This window comes from Sciurus carolinensis, chromosome 2 (genome assembly GCF_902686445.1).
Source record: "Sciurus carolinensis chromosome 2, mSciCar1.2, whole genome shotgun sequence".
Taxonomy (NCBI): domain Eukaryota; kingdom Metazoa; phylum Chordata; class Mammalia; order Rodentia; family Sciuridae; genus Sciurus; species Sciurus carolinensis.
Genome location: NC_062214.1, coordinates 43,088,099 through 43,105,379, shown reverse-complemented (window position 1 = coordinate 43,105,379; position 17,281 = coordinate 43,088,099).

Here is a 17,281-nt window from a genome sequence, read left to right as displayed (position 1 = left end):
AATGCTTCTGTGTTTTCCCTCCATTTCAGGAAAAACAAGCTTTAGCTCAGTCTCCTTGTCTTCCCTATGCTCGAGGATCTGTCACCCTCAGCAACTCATACTTACTACTTAGCAGGTGCTTAAGGGGAGTACCCCCTACACAGAGTCTTGAGTTGTGAACGCAAGATACGACTTTACCCTGATCTGATCACACAGAGAAGGAAAAGAAAGCTGATCTATGAGAAATTAAAGCTGTCATTCATTAACTCTTGTAATTTATGTTCATTGCCTAGTTTCCAGAAGTGTCCAGGCCCTGGAGAAGTCTGAGGTTGTTTAAGTTGGTGGTGGTGTGGCAGCAACATATCATACATGATGCTAAGAGCCATTTAAATGGGAACAGGGGATGGAGGTCTTTTGGATTTACTATAAAGGTAAATAAGAAAAAGGCACATAAATATTAACTTATTAGATGTCCTCAAAATATTTATGTTAAGCATCAGATTTCTTTTGGAATGACTATTAGAGTCCCCAGTTTTCATAGTGGTTGTCACAATTTTAAATTCCGGGTAGGCAGCTGCTGGCCCTGTTCTGCATTTCTGTGTTTGTCTTTATGATGTACACATTCATTCACACATTGATTCACTTTTCAAAACAATACAGTTTTACAGAAGGCAACATGTCTTCTATAAAATTTCAAAGGCAATGTGCCATTTTAAATTTTTTCTCAAATAGCTTTCTTGAGTGTTATATGATGAATAATGAATGGAAAAGAGGAATGTTGACATTAGGCTACAGTGATGAAAGAAAGAAAGGAGGGAAGGAAAGAAAGAAGGAAGAAAGTTGCCTGGGTACAGTTAGATCATCACTCTGAAAAGTCTTTTCTTAGAAAATTGTTCTAGTGAGATGCCAAAGATGGCACAGGATATTGGGTAGAAAACAGTGTTTAAGGACTTTTGTACACTGAGACTCTTTATGCATCTGTAACTAATTCATTTTACTTTACTCCCTGTGGTTGGTTTCCAGAATAGCCCCATGTTCCTCCTTAACCCTTAAGTCACCTGCGTTTGAGTATCTTCCCGTCTTACATGGGAATATTCCTAGAGGTCCCTGACTTCCAAGTTCCATGTGACTAGAATACCAGACCCTAAGTACTACCATATGAAATGGATTTCTCCTGGGGAAGTAAGGCATCCTCTGTGATCTCATAACAGCAGCATCCCTAACTGGCAGCCAGGTCCCAGCATCAGGAGTCCTGGCTCTGGTGCCTTGAAGGTCAGTCTCTTTCTTGCTGAAGTGTATCCTCACATCCTTTTTCATTTTTCTCCCACTTTCCTCTGCAGGAAATTTCAGCAACTCACTTCAGTTGCTTTTTTTTTTGTCGGGGGTGCATACCGGGGATTGAACCCTGGGGCACTTAACCACTGAGACACATCCCCAGCCCTTTTTATATTTTATTTAGAGATAGGGTCTCACTGGGTTACTTAGAGTCTTGCTAAATTACTGAGGCTGGCTTTGAACTTGAGATGCTCCTGCCTCAGCCTCCCAAACTGCTGGGATTATGGGTGTGGCACACACCCCACTCAGTTGCTTTTTTCCCTTGTTTATTTTTAAGTGCCTCTGAATGACCCTTTCTTTGCTCATCCCTTCTGTATCATTTGATCCTGAGATGATACAGGATTTTCAGATATTTTCAGATTTTAATTGTACAAAGAATGGGTAATCTTCTACCTTCCAGGGAAGAACCCAGCTCCAGAAACTGTAAGTTGTTTTGACTCAGGAAAAGGAGGTGTCTTGGGGGAACAGTACTGAGCCAGGGAAGTAGAAGGGCAGGTGTATGGGCTCCTGCCCCCTTTCCTTTCCTCTTGTTCCTTCCTTCCTGTGTCAGTGACCCCTTTCTTAGCATGGGTGATTGTCCCTAAAAGTACCTGCCTAGCCAGGTACAGTGGTACACATTGTAATTCCAGCTACTCAGGAGGCTGAGACAGGAGGATCTTGAGTTTGAGACCAGCCTAGGAAACTTAGTGAAACCTTGTCTTAGAAAGATATACAGAGGGGCTAGAGATGTAGCTCAGCAGTAGAGTGCCCTTGGGTTCAATCTCCAGTACTAGAAAAAAAAAATCTTTGCCTAGTGACTAACATGATACTTTTCAGGCTTTGCCATCAGGGTAATTATTGACCTCATAGAATGAGTTCAGAAGTGTTCCCTTGCCCCAGGTATGGTGACACATGCCTATAATCCCAGCAGCTCAAGAGGCTGAGGCAGGAAGATTGCAAGTTCAAAGCCAGCCTCAGCAATTTAGTGAGAACTGTCGCAAAATAAAAAGGACGGGATTGTGGCTCAGTGGGTAAGCAACCCTGGGTTCAATTCCCAGTGCAACAACAACAACAAAAAGTGTTCCCTCCACTCCATATTTTGAAAAAGTGTGAGTAAGGCTGCTATTAACTTTCCCTGAAATATTTGGTAGAATTCACCAGTGAAGCCATCTGGTCCTGTACTTTTCTTTATTGAAGTTTTTGATTACTAATTTGACCTCCTTACTAGTTATGTCTATTCAGATTTTCTAATTATTTATGATTAAGTTTGGGTAGTTTGTGTGTTCCTAGCAATTTATCCATTTCATCTATATTACCTAATTTGCTGACATACAGCTGTTCATAGTATTCTTTTATAATCCTTTTTATTTCCGAAAGATCAGTAGCAATGGTTCCAATTTAATTTCTGATTTTAGTAATTTAGCTTTCTCTCTTTTTATCTTGGTCAATTGACCTAAATATTTGACAATTTTATCAAGTCTTTTAAAGAACCACCTTTTGGTTTCACTGTTTTCTCTGTTGTTTTTTCTATTTCTATAATTTCCACTCTGATCTTTATTATTCCTTCCCTTCTTACTTTAGGTTGAGTTTGCCTTTCTTCTTCTACATTCTCAGTTTCAAAGATAAGGTTATTGATTTGCACAGGATTTATAACAACAACAACAACAACAGCAAAATCCAGCTAGGTGCATTGGCACATGCATGTAATCCCAATGCCTTGGGAGGAGGGTGAGGCAGAAGGATTGCAAGTTTGAGGTCAGCCTCACCAACTTAGACCATCTCAAAATTTAAAAAACATTTTTAAAAAGGCTGGGGATGAAGCTCAGTGGTAACTCTGGATTCAATCTCCAGTGGACTCCATTGGGAAAAATTCCTGATTTGAGTGAATTTGAATGAGAAATCACATTTTCTGCACATAATAAAAGACCCTAAATTTGAGCAGATTTCAATAATATTATATTTCCAGAGAATGGGGGGGAATATCAGGCATATAACTTTTTTCCAAAAACCCCACTATTTACATGAATTGGGATTTTAAGATTGATTGTTCACTGGAGGGGAAATTTGACAAAGTAATTGTGCATCCCCAAACTCATGACTTGAATGAATTTTTATGAAAAATATATTTCTAGGCAATTTTGTAAAATGATGTGGCATAGAATTTTTAACCACACACCCTAAAAATTTGAGCAAATTTACATGAAAATAAAATCACATTCCTGGATCATTTCAGAAAAATCTGGCTTAAGAATTATTTCCTAAAGCCCACAAGACTTACTGAATTTAGATGAAAAATATTTTTTCAAGACCATTTTGGAAGAAAGATAATGTGACATTACATCCAGAAAATACTAATTATCATGCAAACTTGGATAAAAAATTGCCTTTCCATCTCTGCTTCCTGGCTATCACGTTTTGAGCTGCTTTCCTCGGCCATGCCTTTTCCACCATGAAGTTCTACCTCATGATGTTCCCCCATGATGTCCAAGTCCAGAGCAATGGACTCTGCTGACCATGAAGTGAAACCCTGAAACCATTCATAGTGCACACATTTTAAGAATTTCCCATGGAAATCTCACCTGACACACCAACTTAGTTTAAAGTATATGAAGATGTTTGAAAGAAAAATACCACTTAGAAATGATAAATAAGCTCTCTCAAGTAGTTTTCATGGGAGTCTATGGAACAACTTGAAGGCTGGAAGTTTCAGATTCATTAAGAGAGGTTTTGCTCTGTCTTCTCATAGAGGTAATACCATGCTACAACCCATACATTTCTGTACTAGTATGTGCTTACTGTTGGGCAAGTTTCTTATGATATGAAACTGACCAAGTCTAACCCTACTGATCCTCTAGGTCCTTCCAAGGACCCAGATTCTAATCAATGGTGAGAAAGACAGAGGTGTCTTCACTGTGCCTGAAAGGGTTTGCAGAGGGTTCAACCCAGAAAGATAACCTTCTCCCACCATCAACAGCAATGGCCCTGCCTCACCTGTTTGAGCTGATTCCGAGGGCCTTGGAAAACCACTTGTTAGTTGAAAGTTGAGAGCAGAGTTCTCATTTTTCTTAGGATTATTTCAGTGTTGTGTCTGTCCTGTTTTTCTTATCTTTCCAGTTTTTTGTGATTATCACAAATATAAGATTGTATTTCTCATTAGTACTTGAAGCTAAAATTTAATTTTTGTTTTATAAGGTAATTAAATTTTTCTTTTTTAAAACTTAAGTGTAACAAAGAGATAGAGATTCTCAAAACAAACAAACAAACAAATGGAAATCCTTGAAATGAAGGAAACAATAAACCAAATAAAAAACTCAATGGAAAGCATCACCAAAAGACTAGACCACTTGGAAGATAGAACCTCAGACAATGAAGACAAAATATTTAATCTTGAAAATACAGTTGCCAAACAGTGGTAAGAAATCATGAACAGAATCTACAAGAATTATGGGACATCATGAAAAGACCAAATTTAAGAATTATTGGGATTGAGGAAGGCACAGAGATACAAACCAAAGAAATGAACAACCTATTCAATGAAATAATATCAGAAAATTTCCCAAACCTGAAGAATGAAATGGAAAATCAAATACAAGAGGCTTACAGGACACCAAATGCACAAAATCACAACAGGTCCACACCAAGGCACATTATAATGAAAATGCCTAACATTCAAAATAAAGATAGGATTTTGAAGGCCACGAGAGAAAAGCATCAAATTACATATAGGGGGGAGACCAATACGGATAGCAGCTGACTTCTCAACCCAGACTCTAAAAGCTACAAGGGCCTGGACCAACATATTTCAAGCTCTGAAAGAACATGGTTGCCAACCAAGAATCCTATACCCAGCAAAACTAACCTTCAGATTTGAAGATGAAATAAAATCCTTCCATGATAAACAAAAGTTAAAAGAATTTACAAATAGAAAGCCTGCACTACAGAATGTTCTCAACAAAATATTCCATGAGGAGGAAATGAAAAACAACAATGCAGGTCAGCAAAGGGATGAACTACCTTAGAGGAAAACCACTCAAAGGAGAAACCAAGCCAACTTAAAAACCAAAAATAAGCCAAATGACTGGGAATACAAATCATATATCAATAATAGCCCTGAATGTTAATGGCCTAAACTCATCAATCAAAAGACATAGACTGGCAGAATGGATTAAAAAGAAAGACCCAACAATATGCTGCCTGCAAGAGACTCATCTCATAGAAAAAGACATCCACAGACTAAAGGTGAAAGGATGGGAAAAAACCTACCACGCACATGGACTCAGTAAAAAAGCAGGGGTTTCCATCTTTATATCAGATAAAGTGGACTTCAAGCCAAAGTTAGTTCGAAGGGATAAAGAAGGACATTTCATACTGCTTAAGGGAACCATAAATCAGGAAGACATAGTAAATATTTATGCCCCAAACAATGGTGCATCCCTGTACATCAAACAAATCCTTCTCAATTTCAGGAATCACATACAACACAACACAATAATTCTGGGTGACTTTAATGCACCACTGTCACCACTACATAGATCTTCCAAACAAAAACCGAACAAAGAAACCATAGAACTCAATAACACAATCAATAACCTAGACTTAATAGACATATATAGAATATTCCATCCATCAACGAGCAGATTCACTTTCTTCTCAGCAGCACATGAAACCTTCTCCAAAATAGACCATATGTTATGCCACAAAGCAGCCCTTAGGAAATGCAAAAAAATAGAGATACTGCCTTGTGTTCTATCAGATCATAATGAACTAAGAGTAGAAATCAATGACAAAATAAAAAACAGAAATTACTCCAACACCTGGAGACTAAATAATATGCTATTGAATGAAACATGGATAACAAAAAACATCAGGGAGGAGATAAAAAAATTCTTAGAGGTCAATGAGAACAACGATACAACATATCAAAATCAATGGGACACTATGAAAGCGGTACTAAGAGGAAAATTCATTGCATGGAGTGCATTCCAGAAAAGAATGAAAAGTCAACAACTAAATGACCTAACATTACAGCTCAAAGCCCTAGAAAAAGAAGAACAGAATAACAGCAAAAGTAGTAGAAGACAGGAAATAATTAAAATCAGAGCTGAAATCAATGAAATTGAAACAAAAGAAACAATTCAAAAAATTGACAAAGCAAAAAGTTGGTTCTTTGAGAAAGTAAACAAAATAGACAAACCCTTAGCCACACTAACAAAGAGAAGGAGAGAGAAAACTCAAATTACTAAAATTCATGATGAAAAAGGAAATATCACAACAGACACCACTGAGATACAGAACATAATGAGAAGCTACTTTGAAAATCTGTAATCCAAAAAAATAGAAACTACCGAAGACATTGACAAATTTCTAGAGGCATATGCTCCTCCCAAACTGAACCAGGAGGACATACACAATTTAAACAGATCAATATCGAGCAATGGAATAGAAGAAGCCATTAAAAATCTACCATCCAAGAAAAACCCAGGACCAGACAGATTCTCAGCCGAGTTCTACAAGACCTTCAAAGAAGAACTCATTCCAATACTTCTCAAAGTATTCCAGGAAAGAGAAAAGGAGGGTATCCTACTGAACTCATTCTATGAAGCTAATATCACCCTCATACCCAAACCAGGAAAAGACACATCAAGGAAAGAAAATTTTAGACCAATATCCTTGATGAATATAGATGCAAAGATCCTTAACAAAATATTGGCAAACCGTATCCAAAAACATATTAAGAAAATTGTGCACCACGATCAAGTGGGGTTCATCCCTGGAATGCAAGGATGGTTCAACATTCGTAAATCAAAAAAAAAAAATCAAAAAAAAAATTCGTAAATCAATAAACGTAATCCATCATGTCAATAGACTTAAGGTTAAGAATCATATGGTTATTTCAATTGATGCAGAAAAAGTGTTCAACAAAATACAATACCCCTTCATGCTCAAAATATGAGAAAAAATAGGGATAGTAGGAACACACCTAAACATTGTAAAGGCTATTTATGCTAAGCCCATGGCCAACATCATTCTTAATGGAGAAAAACTGAAACCATTCCCTTTAAAAACAGGAACAAGACAGGGATGTCCTCTTTCACCACTTCTATTCAACATTGTCCTCAAAACTCTAGCCAGAGCAATTAGGCAGACCAAAGAAATTAAAGGGATACGAATAGGAAAAAAGGAACTTAAGCTGTCACTATTTGCTGATGACATGATTCTATATTTAGAGAATCCAAAAACCTCCTCCAGAAAACTTCTAGACCTCATCAATGAATTCAGCAAAATAGCAGGCTATAAAATCAACACACGTAAATCTAAAGCATTTTTATATGCAAGTGATGAAACAGCTGAAAGGGAAATGAGGAAAACGACCCCATTCACAATAGCCTCAAAAAAAAAAAAAAAAATACTTGCGAATCAATCTAACCAAAGAGGTAAAAGATCTCTACAATGAAAACTACAAAACATTGAAGAAAGAAATTGAGGAAGACCTTAGAAGATGGAAAGATCTCCCTTGTTCTTGGATAGGCAGAATTAATATTGTCAAAATGGCCATATACCAAAAGTGCTATACAGATTCAATGCAATTACAATTAAAATCCCAATGATGTACCTTACAGAAATAGAGAAAGCAATTATGAAATTCATCTGGAAGAATAAAAAACCCAGAATAGCTATAACAATCCTTAGCAGGAAGAATGAAACAGGGGGTATCGCTATACCAGAAATCAACTACAAAGCCATAGTAACAAAAACGGCATGGTATTGGTACCAAAATAGACAAGTAGATCAATGGTACAGAATAGAGGACATGGACACAAACCCAAATAAATACAATTTTCTCATACTAGACAAAGGGGCCAAAAATATGCAATGGAGAAAAGATAGCCTCTTCAACAAATGGTGCTGGGAGAATTGGAAATCCATATGCAACAGAATGAAACTAAACCCCTATCTCTCACCCTGCACAAAAATCAACTCACAATGGATCAAAGACCTTGGAATCAGACCAGAGACCCTGCATCTTATAGAAGAAAAAGTAGGTCCAAATCTTCAACTTGTTGGCGTAGGATCAGACTTCCTTAACAGGACTCCCATAGCACAAGAAATAAAAGCAAGAATCAACAACTGGGATAGATTCAAACTAAATAGCTTTCTCTCAGCAAAGGAAACTATCAGCAATGCGAAGAGAGAGCCTACAGAGTGGGCAAATATCTTTACCACTCATACTTCAGATAGAGCACTAATTTCCAGAATATATAAAGAACTCAAAAAACTCTACACCAAGAATACAAATAACCCAATCAACAAATGGGCTAAGGATATGAACAGACACTTCATAAAAGAAGGTCTACAAGCAATCAACAAACATGAAAAAATGTTCACCATCTTTAGTAATAATAGAAATGCAAATCAAAACTACACTAAGATTCCATCTCACCCCAATTAGAATGGCGATTATCAAGAATACAAGCAACAATCGGTGTTGGAGAGGATGTAGGGGTGCAAATTAGTACAGCCACTCTGGAAAGTAGTGTGGAGATTCCTTAGAAAACTGGAATGGACCCACTATTTGACCCAGCTATCCCACTCCTTGGCCTATACCCAAAGGACTTAAAATCAGCATACTACAGAAATACAGCCACATCAATGTTCATAGCTGCTCAATTCACAATAGCCAGACTGTGGAAACAACCTAGATGTCCTTCAATTGATGAATGGATAAAGAAACTGTGGTATATATACAATGGAATATTACTCAGCCATAAAGAATAATAAAATTATGGCATTTGCAGGCAAATGGATGAAATTGGAGAATATCATGCTAAATGAGATAAGCCAATCTCAAAAAACCAAAGGACGAATGATCTTGCTGATAAGTGGATGATGACACATAATGGGGGGTGGGAGGGGGCAAGAATGGAGGAAGGAGGGACTGTATAGAGGGAAAAGAGGGAAAAGAGGGGTGGGGGGGAAGGAAAATATAACAGAATGAATCAAACATCATTACCTGCCTTTCTACACAGAGCCAGCCACAAGTCCCCGAGCCAGCGGAGAGCTCCAACCTGCAGGCAGCCTCTGGGACCAGGGCAGGGCAGCCAGAGACTTCTCCAGGCGGCCCTGCCCCCCTCCGGCTGCAGGCTCTTTCCACGGGGTGATCCAAGATGGCGGACTAGAGGGTGACTGCATCTCCAGTTGCTCCAGAACCCAGGACTCAAGAAGGGGAGGCATTGAGAGACTCGATCTAAAATAGAGTCATGGGGTGAGTCTCCCCCACCAGGTGAAGCTCGGCCTGGGTGGCAGGCCCGGATAGGGGCAGCTTATCAGAGCAGGGCAGGGCAGCTAGAGTCTTCCCCAGGCAGCCCTGCACACTCCGGTGGTGGGCTCCTCCCACACGGCCAGCTTCTCCAGCTTCTCGGAGCAGGCCTCCCAGTGAGAGCCTTTCTGCACAGAACCAGCTCCAAGTCCTGAAGCCAGCGCGGCGAGCTCCAGCCCGCAGGCAGCTTCAGGGACCAGGACAGGGCAGCCAGGGACTTCCCCAAGCAGCCCGGCCCCCTCCGGTGGGAGGCGCCTTTCAAGGCTAGCTTCTCGGCAAAATATTCCATGAGGAAGAGATGAAAAACAACAATGCAAATCAGCAACGGGAGGAACTAGCCTAAAGGAATAGCCAAATAAAGGAGAAACCAAATCATGTCAAAAAACAAAAAATGAGTCAAATGACTGGGAATACAAAGCATATCACAATAATAACCCTGAATGTTAATGGCCTGAACTCATCAATCAAAAGACATAGACTGGCAGACTGGATTAAAAAGAAAAATCCAACAATATGCTGCCTGCAAGAGACTCATCTCATAGAAAGAGATACCCATAGACTAAAGGTGAAAGGATGGGGAAAAACATACCATGCACACGGACACAAAAAAAACCTGGAGTATCCATCCTCATTTCAGATAATGTGGACTTCAAGACAAAACTAGTCAGAAGGGATAAAGAAGGACATTACATACTGCTTAAGGGAAGCATAAATCAGCAAGATATAACAATCATAAATATCTATGCCCCAAACATTGGCTCATCCATGTACGTCAAACAAATCCTTCTCAATTCCAGAAATCAAATAGACCACAACACAATAATACTAGGCGATTTTAACACACCTCTCTCACCACTGGATAGATCTTCCAAACAAAATTGAATAAAGAAACCATAGATCTCAATAACACAATCAACAATTTAGACTTAACCGACATATATAGAATATACCATCCAACAAAGAACGAATACACTTTCTTCTCAGCAGCACATGGATCCTTCTCTAAAATAGACCATATTTTATGCCACAAAGCTACTGTTAGCAAATACAAGAAGATAGAGATACTACCTTGTACTCTATCAGATCATAATGGATTGAAATGAGAAATAAATGACAGAATAAAAAACAGAAACTTCTCCAATACCTGGAGATTAAATAATACACTATTATATGATGAATGGATAACAGAAGACATCAGGAGGGAAATAAAAAAATTCTTAGAAGTAAACGAGAACAAAGACACATCATATCAAATCTCTGGGACACTATGAAAGCAGTACTTAGAGGAAGATTTATTTCATGGGGTGCATTCAACAAAAGAAGTAGAAATCAACAAGTAAACGACTTAACACTACAGCTCAAAGTCCTAGAAAAAGAAGAGCAGACCAACACCAAAAGTAGTAGAAGACAGGAAATAGTTAAAATCAGAGCCGAAATCAACGAAATTGAAACAAAAGAAACAATCGGAAAAATTAACAAAATAAATAGTTGGTTCTTTGAAAAAATAAACAAAATTGATAAACCCTTAGCCACACTAACAAAGAGAAAGAGGGAGAAAACTCAAATTACTAAAATTCGGAATGAACAAGGAAATATCACAATAGACACGAGTGAAATACAAAACATAATTAGAAGCTATTTTGAAAATCTATACTCCAACAATACAGAAAACCTCGAAGACATCAACAAGTTTCTAGAGACATATGAATTACCTAAACTGAACGAGGAGGACATACACAACTTAAATAAATCATTTTCAAGCAATGAAATAGAAGAGGTCATCAAAAGCCTACCAACAAAGAAAAGTCCGGGACCAGATGGGTTCTCAGCCGAGTTCTACAAAACCTTTAAAGAAGAGCCCATTCCAATACTCCTCAAAGTATTCCATGAAATAGAAGAGGAGGGAACCCTCCCAAACTCATTCTATGAAGCCAATATCACCCTGATACCTAAACCAGACAGAGACACACCGAGGAAAGAAAATTTCAGACCAATATCCTTAATGAACATCGACGCAAAAATTCTCAACAAAATTTTAGCAAATCGCATACAAAAATATATTAAAAGATAGCGCACCATGATCAAGTGGGTTTCATCCCAGGGATGCAAGGTTGGTTCAACATCAGGAAATCAATAAATGTCATTCACCATATCAACAGACTTAAAGTTAAGAATCACATGATTATTTCAATAGATGCAGAAAAAGCATTTGATAAAATACAGCATCCCTTCATGCTCAAAACACTAGAAAAAACTGGGGTAGTGGGAACATTCCTTAACATTGTAAAGGCCATCTACGCTAAGCCCATGGCCAGTGTCATTCTAAATGGTGAAAAACTGAAAGCATTCCCCCTAAAAACTGGAACAAGGCAGGGATGCCCTCTTTCACCACTTCTATTCAACATCGTCCTTGAGACTCTAGCCAGAGCAATTAGACAAACCAAAGAAATTAAAGGGATATGAATTGGAAAAGAAGAACTCAAACTATCCCTGTTCACTGATGACATGATTATATATTTAGAGGAACCTGGAAATTCCACCAGAAAACTTTTAGAACTCATAAGTGAATTCAGTAAAGTAGCAGGTTACAAGATCAATGCTCATAAATCCAATGCATTTTTATACATAAGTGATGAATCTTCAGAAAGGGAAATTAGGAAAACTACCCCATTCACAATAGCCTCAAAAAAATAAAATACTTGGGAATCAATCTCACAAAAGAGGTGAAAGACCTCTACAATGAGAACTACAGATCACTAAAGAAAGAAATTAAAGAAAACCTTAGAAGATGGAAATATCTCCCATGTTCTTGGATAGGCAGAATTAATATTGTCAAAATGGCCATACTACCTAAAGTGCTATACAGATTCAATGCAATTCCAATTAAAATCCCAATGATGTACCTTACAGAAATAGAGAAAGCAATTATGAAATTCATCTGGAAGAATAAAAAACCCAGAATAGCTAAAGCAATCCTCAGTAGAAAGAGTGAAGCAGTGCGTATCGCAATACCAGACCTTCAACTCTACTACAAAGCAATAGTAACAAAAACGGCATGGTATTGGTACCAAAATAGACAGGTAGATCAATGGTACAGAATAGAGGACATGGACACAAACCCAAATAAATACAATTTTCTCATACTAGACAAAGGGGCCAAAAATATGCAATGGAGAAAAGATAGCCTCTTCAACAAATGGTGCTGGGAAAACTGGAAAACCATATGCAACAGAATGAAATTAAACCCCTATCTCTCACCCTGCACAAAAATCAACTCACAATGGATCAAGGGCCTTAAATCAGACCAGAGACCCTGCAGTTTATAGAAAAAGTAGGTCCAAACCTTCAACCTGTTGACTTAGGATCAGACTTCCTTAACAGGACTCCCATAACACAAGAAATAACAACTGGGATAGATTCAAACTAAAAAGCTTTCTCTCAGCAAAGGAAACTATCAGTAATGTGAAGAGAGAACCTACAGAGTGGGAGAATATCTTTGCCACTCATAGTTCAGATAGAGCTCTAATTTCCAGAATCTATAAAGAACTCAAAAAACTCTACACCAAGAATACAAATAATCCAATCAACAAATGGGCTAAGGAAATGAACAGACACTTCTCAGAAGATATACAAGCAATCAACAGATATATGAAAAAATGTTCAACATCTCTAGTAATAAGAGAAATGCAAATCAAAACTACACTAAGATTTCATCTCACCCAATTAGAATGGCGATTATCAAGAACACAAGCAACAATAGGTGTTGGCAAGGATGTGGGGAAAAAGGTACACTCATACATTGCTGGTGGTGTTGCAAATTAGTGCAGCCACTCTGGAAAGCAGTATGGAGATTCCTCAGAAAGCTTGGAATGGAACCACCATTTGACCCAGCTATCCCACTCCTTGGCCTATACCCAACGGACTTAAAATCAGCATACTACAGAGATACAGCCACATCAATGTTCATTGCTGCTCAATTCACCATAGCCAGATTGTGGAACCAACCTAGATGCCCTTCAGTTGATGAATGGATAAAGAAACTGTGGCATATATATATAATGGAATATTACTCTGCCATGAAGAATGATAAAATTATGGCATTTGCAGGCAAATGGATGAAATTGGAGAATATCATGCTAAGTGAGATATGCCAATCTCAAAAAACTAAAGTACGAATGATCTCACTGATAAGCAGATGAGGACATACAATGGGGGTGGGAGGTGTTAGCATTAGGGTTAGGGTTAGGTTTAGGGTTAGGGATAAGGAGGGTGGTAAGAATGGAGGAAGGAGGGACTGTATAGAGGGAAAAGAGGGGTGGGAGGGTGGGGGGAAGGGAAAAAATAACAGAATGAATCAAACAACATTGCCCTATGTAAATTTATGATTACACAAATGGTATGCCTTGACTCCATGTACAAATAGAGAAACAACATGTATCCCATTTGTTTACAATAATAAAAAAAATCATTACCCTATGTAAATGTATGATTATGCAAATGTATGCTGTTACTCCATGTACAAACAGAAACAACATGTATCCCATTTGTTTTCAATAAAAATAAATTTTAAAAAATCTAAAAAAAAACTTAAGGGTAAACCTTAAGGGTAAACATTAATAAATGTTTCATTTTTTAACATTGCCTTTCTGTGGAACTGGGGATGTAACTGAATGGTACAGCACTTGCCTAGCATGCATAAGGTCCTGGATTCAATCCCCAGCACTGAGGGAAAAAAAAAAAGCCTGGGTCATATTAGAAGAAAAACCAGGTAGGTTTAAGTGTTAAAACTTTTTGAGTAAACTTAGATGAAAAAATTGCATTTCCTAAGCTATTTTAGAAGAAAATTCTGTCACTGGGCTTATGTTTTAAAAAGAAACAAACAAACAAAAAAAAAACTAATTATTTGACCTGTGTTGTTGCATACTAAGTTTTGAAATTGGAAAGTCTAAGTCTTTCAATTTCATTCTTCTAAAAATATGTTCTTCATTTGCTTATTTTTAAATACCTAGTATACTGGACATAGGATTCTCAGACTGTTTTGTCCCACTTCTCTGCCCACTGATTAATCTTGGAGATACTCTCACATAAGTATACAGTGATATTTCACTTTGTTTGTAATGACAGTAGATTGCTCTATTTGTGCATGATTCATATTTAATCAGTTCTTCTGCTGAACATATTTTCTTTGCTAAAATTAGAAATTACTACTGCACTGAAGAACTTGGTATAAATTATTTTGCAAATGAGCATGTAGAGCTATTGGATAAATTCCATTAACTGAGGTTATGGGCTCAAGAGGAATATGAATTTTTAATTTGGATAGATATTACCAAGTTCTCCACCATAGGTGTGCATCATTTTATAATCATCATTTTATAATCCCAAGACTAATGTATGAGTCCTTGTTTCCATAGTCTAAAAAAAATCTGTGCAAAAGACTGTGTATGCTTTTCATTTCTGTCTTTACTGATGTTAAACATATTTTCAAATGAAAAAAAAAGACTTATACTATGATGTGTCTGTTCTTGTATTTGAGTATTTTTTGTTCTAAGACAGATTATGCAGGTGTGAAAGACAGCGTTTTCCCACAGCTTGTCTTTGGTTTTGACTGAAGGTGTGAGTTGCCTTGCAGAATTTATTTTTGTGTAGACAAATCTGATATTTTGCTTCTGATTTTGAGATTTTGAATAACACTTTAAAAGATCAATTCTAGGCTATACAGATGTTACAATGATCTATCACTGTACAGCAAATTCTACATTTTAGGACTTAAAGCAGCACTTTAATTATTGTCATCACTCTCAGTTCTATAGATTGACTCAGTTCAGCTGAATGATTCTCACTTGAGGCCCCCCACAACGCTGCAGATGTCACCTGCGATTTCAGTCATCTGAAGACCTGGCAGGACAGAACATCCAAATGGCTCTCACATGATCGAAGTTAATATTCATTGTTGGTTAGCTCAGCTGTGGCTACTGACCAGAGTGCCTCCATGTGGCTTCACTTTTTCATAGCATAGCAGCAGGGCTTGAAGAGTAGAAAGTGTAAGGCTTCTTATAAACTAGTGGTCCCACATCATATCTGCTAGGCTCTTGATCAAGCAAGTCATTAACGCTGGCCCAGATTCATGGGGAAGTTAATGAGACTCCATCTCATGATATCCACACAAGAGAGGGAAAGAACAGATGAGGTCCATCTTGGAAACTATCTGCACAGTATACCTTCTGAACACCAAACTTTGTCTGTCCCATGGGAAATACATACTCATCTCCTCTCTTAAGATGCCAAAGTCTCATCCCACTATGGCACTGGCTCAACACTCATGATCAAGTTTAGGTGTAGAGATATGTTTCATCTTTAGTTCACAGGTCAAGGTGTAGACCTGTGAACGAAAAACACGCAACTAACATGGTTGTTTCAGGGACAGGATAACTCCAGTAAATGTTTCTATTAAAAAATGGGGAAACAGCAGACAAACAGGCACTTCACAAAAATTCTGAAATCCAGCTGGATACATGGCCACCAGCTCCTTGGTGAATTCCTAGTACTGTCCCGTCAGGGTGATTATCCATGGCTTTTGTGTCTGTACTCTTACTCTTCCTTTTCCATGCAAGATGGACTGTGTTTGCCTGCCTCCCTGCCCACAGGAAGGTAGGGGTTTTTCTGTCCTTTCAGACCAAGCTGGTGTCTCTATTGTAAATGTCTTTGAGTTCTGTTTTTTATTGAAATTCATTCCATTAGACAAAACCACATCCACAAAGATCTTCAAGAAAAGTCTCTCTCTGGTTTGGACTGAGTGTCAAAGTACTCTGGGATAATACGCTTAAAATTCACAGAAACCATTTTATGTAGTCTCAGTCACACACTTAAATCTTTCTGAAATCTTAAAAACAAACAAACAAAAAAATGATCTTAGTTTCACCCTTGAGATGATCTTCACTTTGAAGGCAATTTTGAGAAAAACCACTATGGTCTGGGACACAGTTGATTGAGGTGGTGTGGTTACATTCTTTAAATATAGTTAAATATCATTGGCCCTGCAATTGGAGAACTATCAAAGGTGTTGTGGATAAGGGGCCTTCAGTCAGTTAACTGGATGGTTGGCATGTGCACCAGGTCCTGGGATAGAATGCTGAGGAGCATGATTAAAAGTCCTGTACTCTGGTATTACAGGATTATTATCGTTATTATTAGAAACTGGGAAAGACACATGGTTAAACATGATCATGTAAGTATTGGAGTGCCAAAGGGGTACAACTGGGGTGACTGGGTACTATCCATGTTCTTGGTGGCCTGATATAGGTGTGCCTAAGACTCAAAGCTCTGAGACCAAAGAATTAGCCCTGGGAATGAAGTACTAAAGACAATGTATTGGTAAGAGGGCCCCAAGATGGGAGGATCAGGGACCAAAGTCTGAGGAAAGCAATAAAGGGAGTTAGTGAATGACTCAGAAAAGGCAAAACACAGATGTTCAAGAGATAAAGGCAAAAAGCAAGAAAGGGGCTGGGCATGGTGACACACGCCTGTAATCCCAGCCACTCAGGAGCCTGAGGCAGGAAGATCAAAAGTTTGAGGCCAGTCTTAGCAACTAAGCAAAACCCTGTCTAAAAAAAGGGGGCGGCACTGGGAGTCAGGGTAACTTAAGATAAAGCATAAAGCATCCCATGGTTC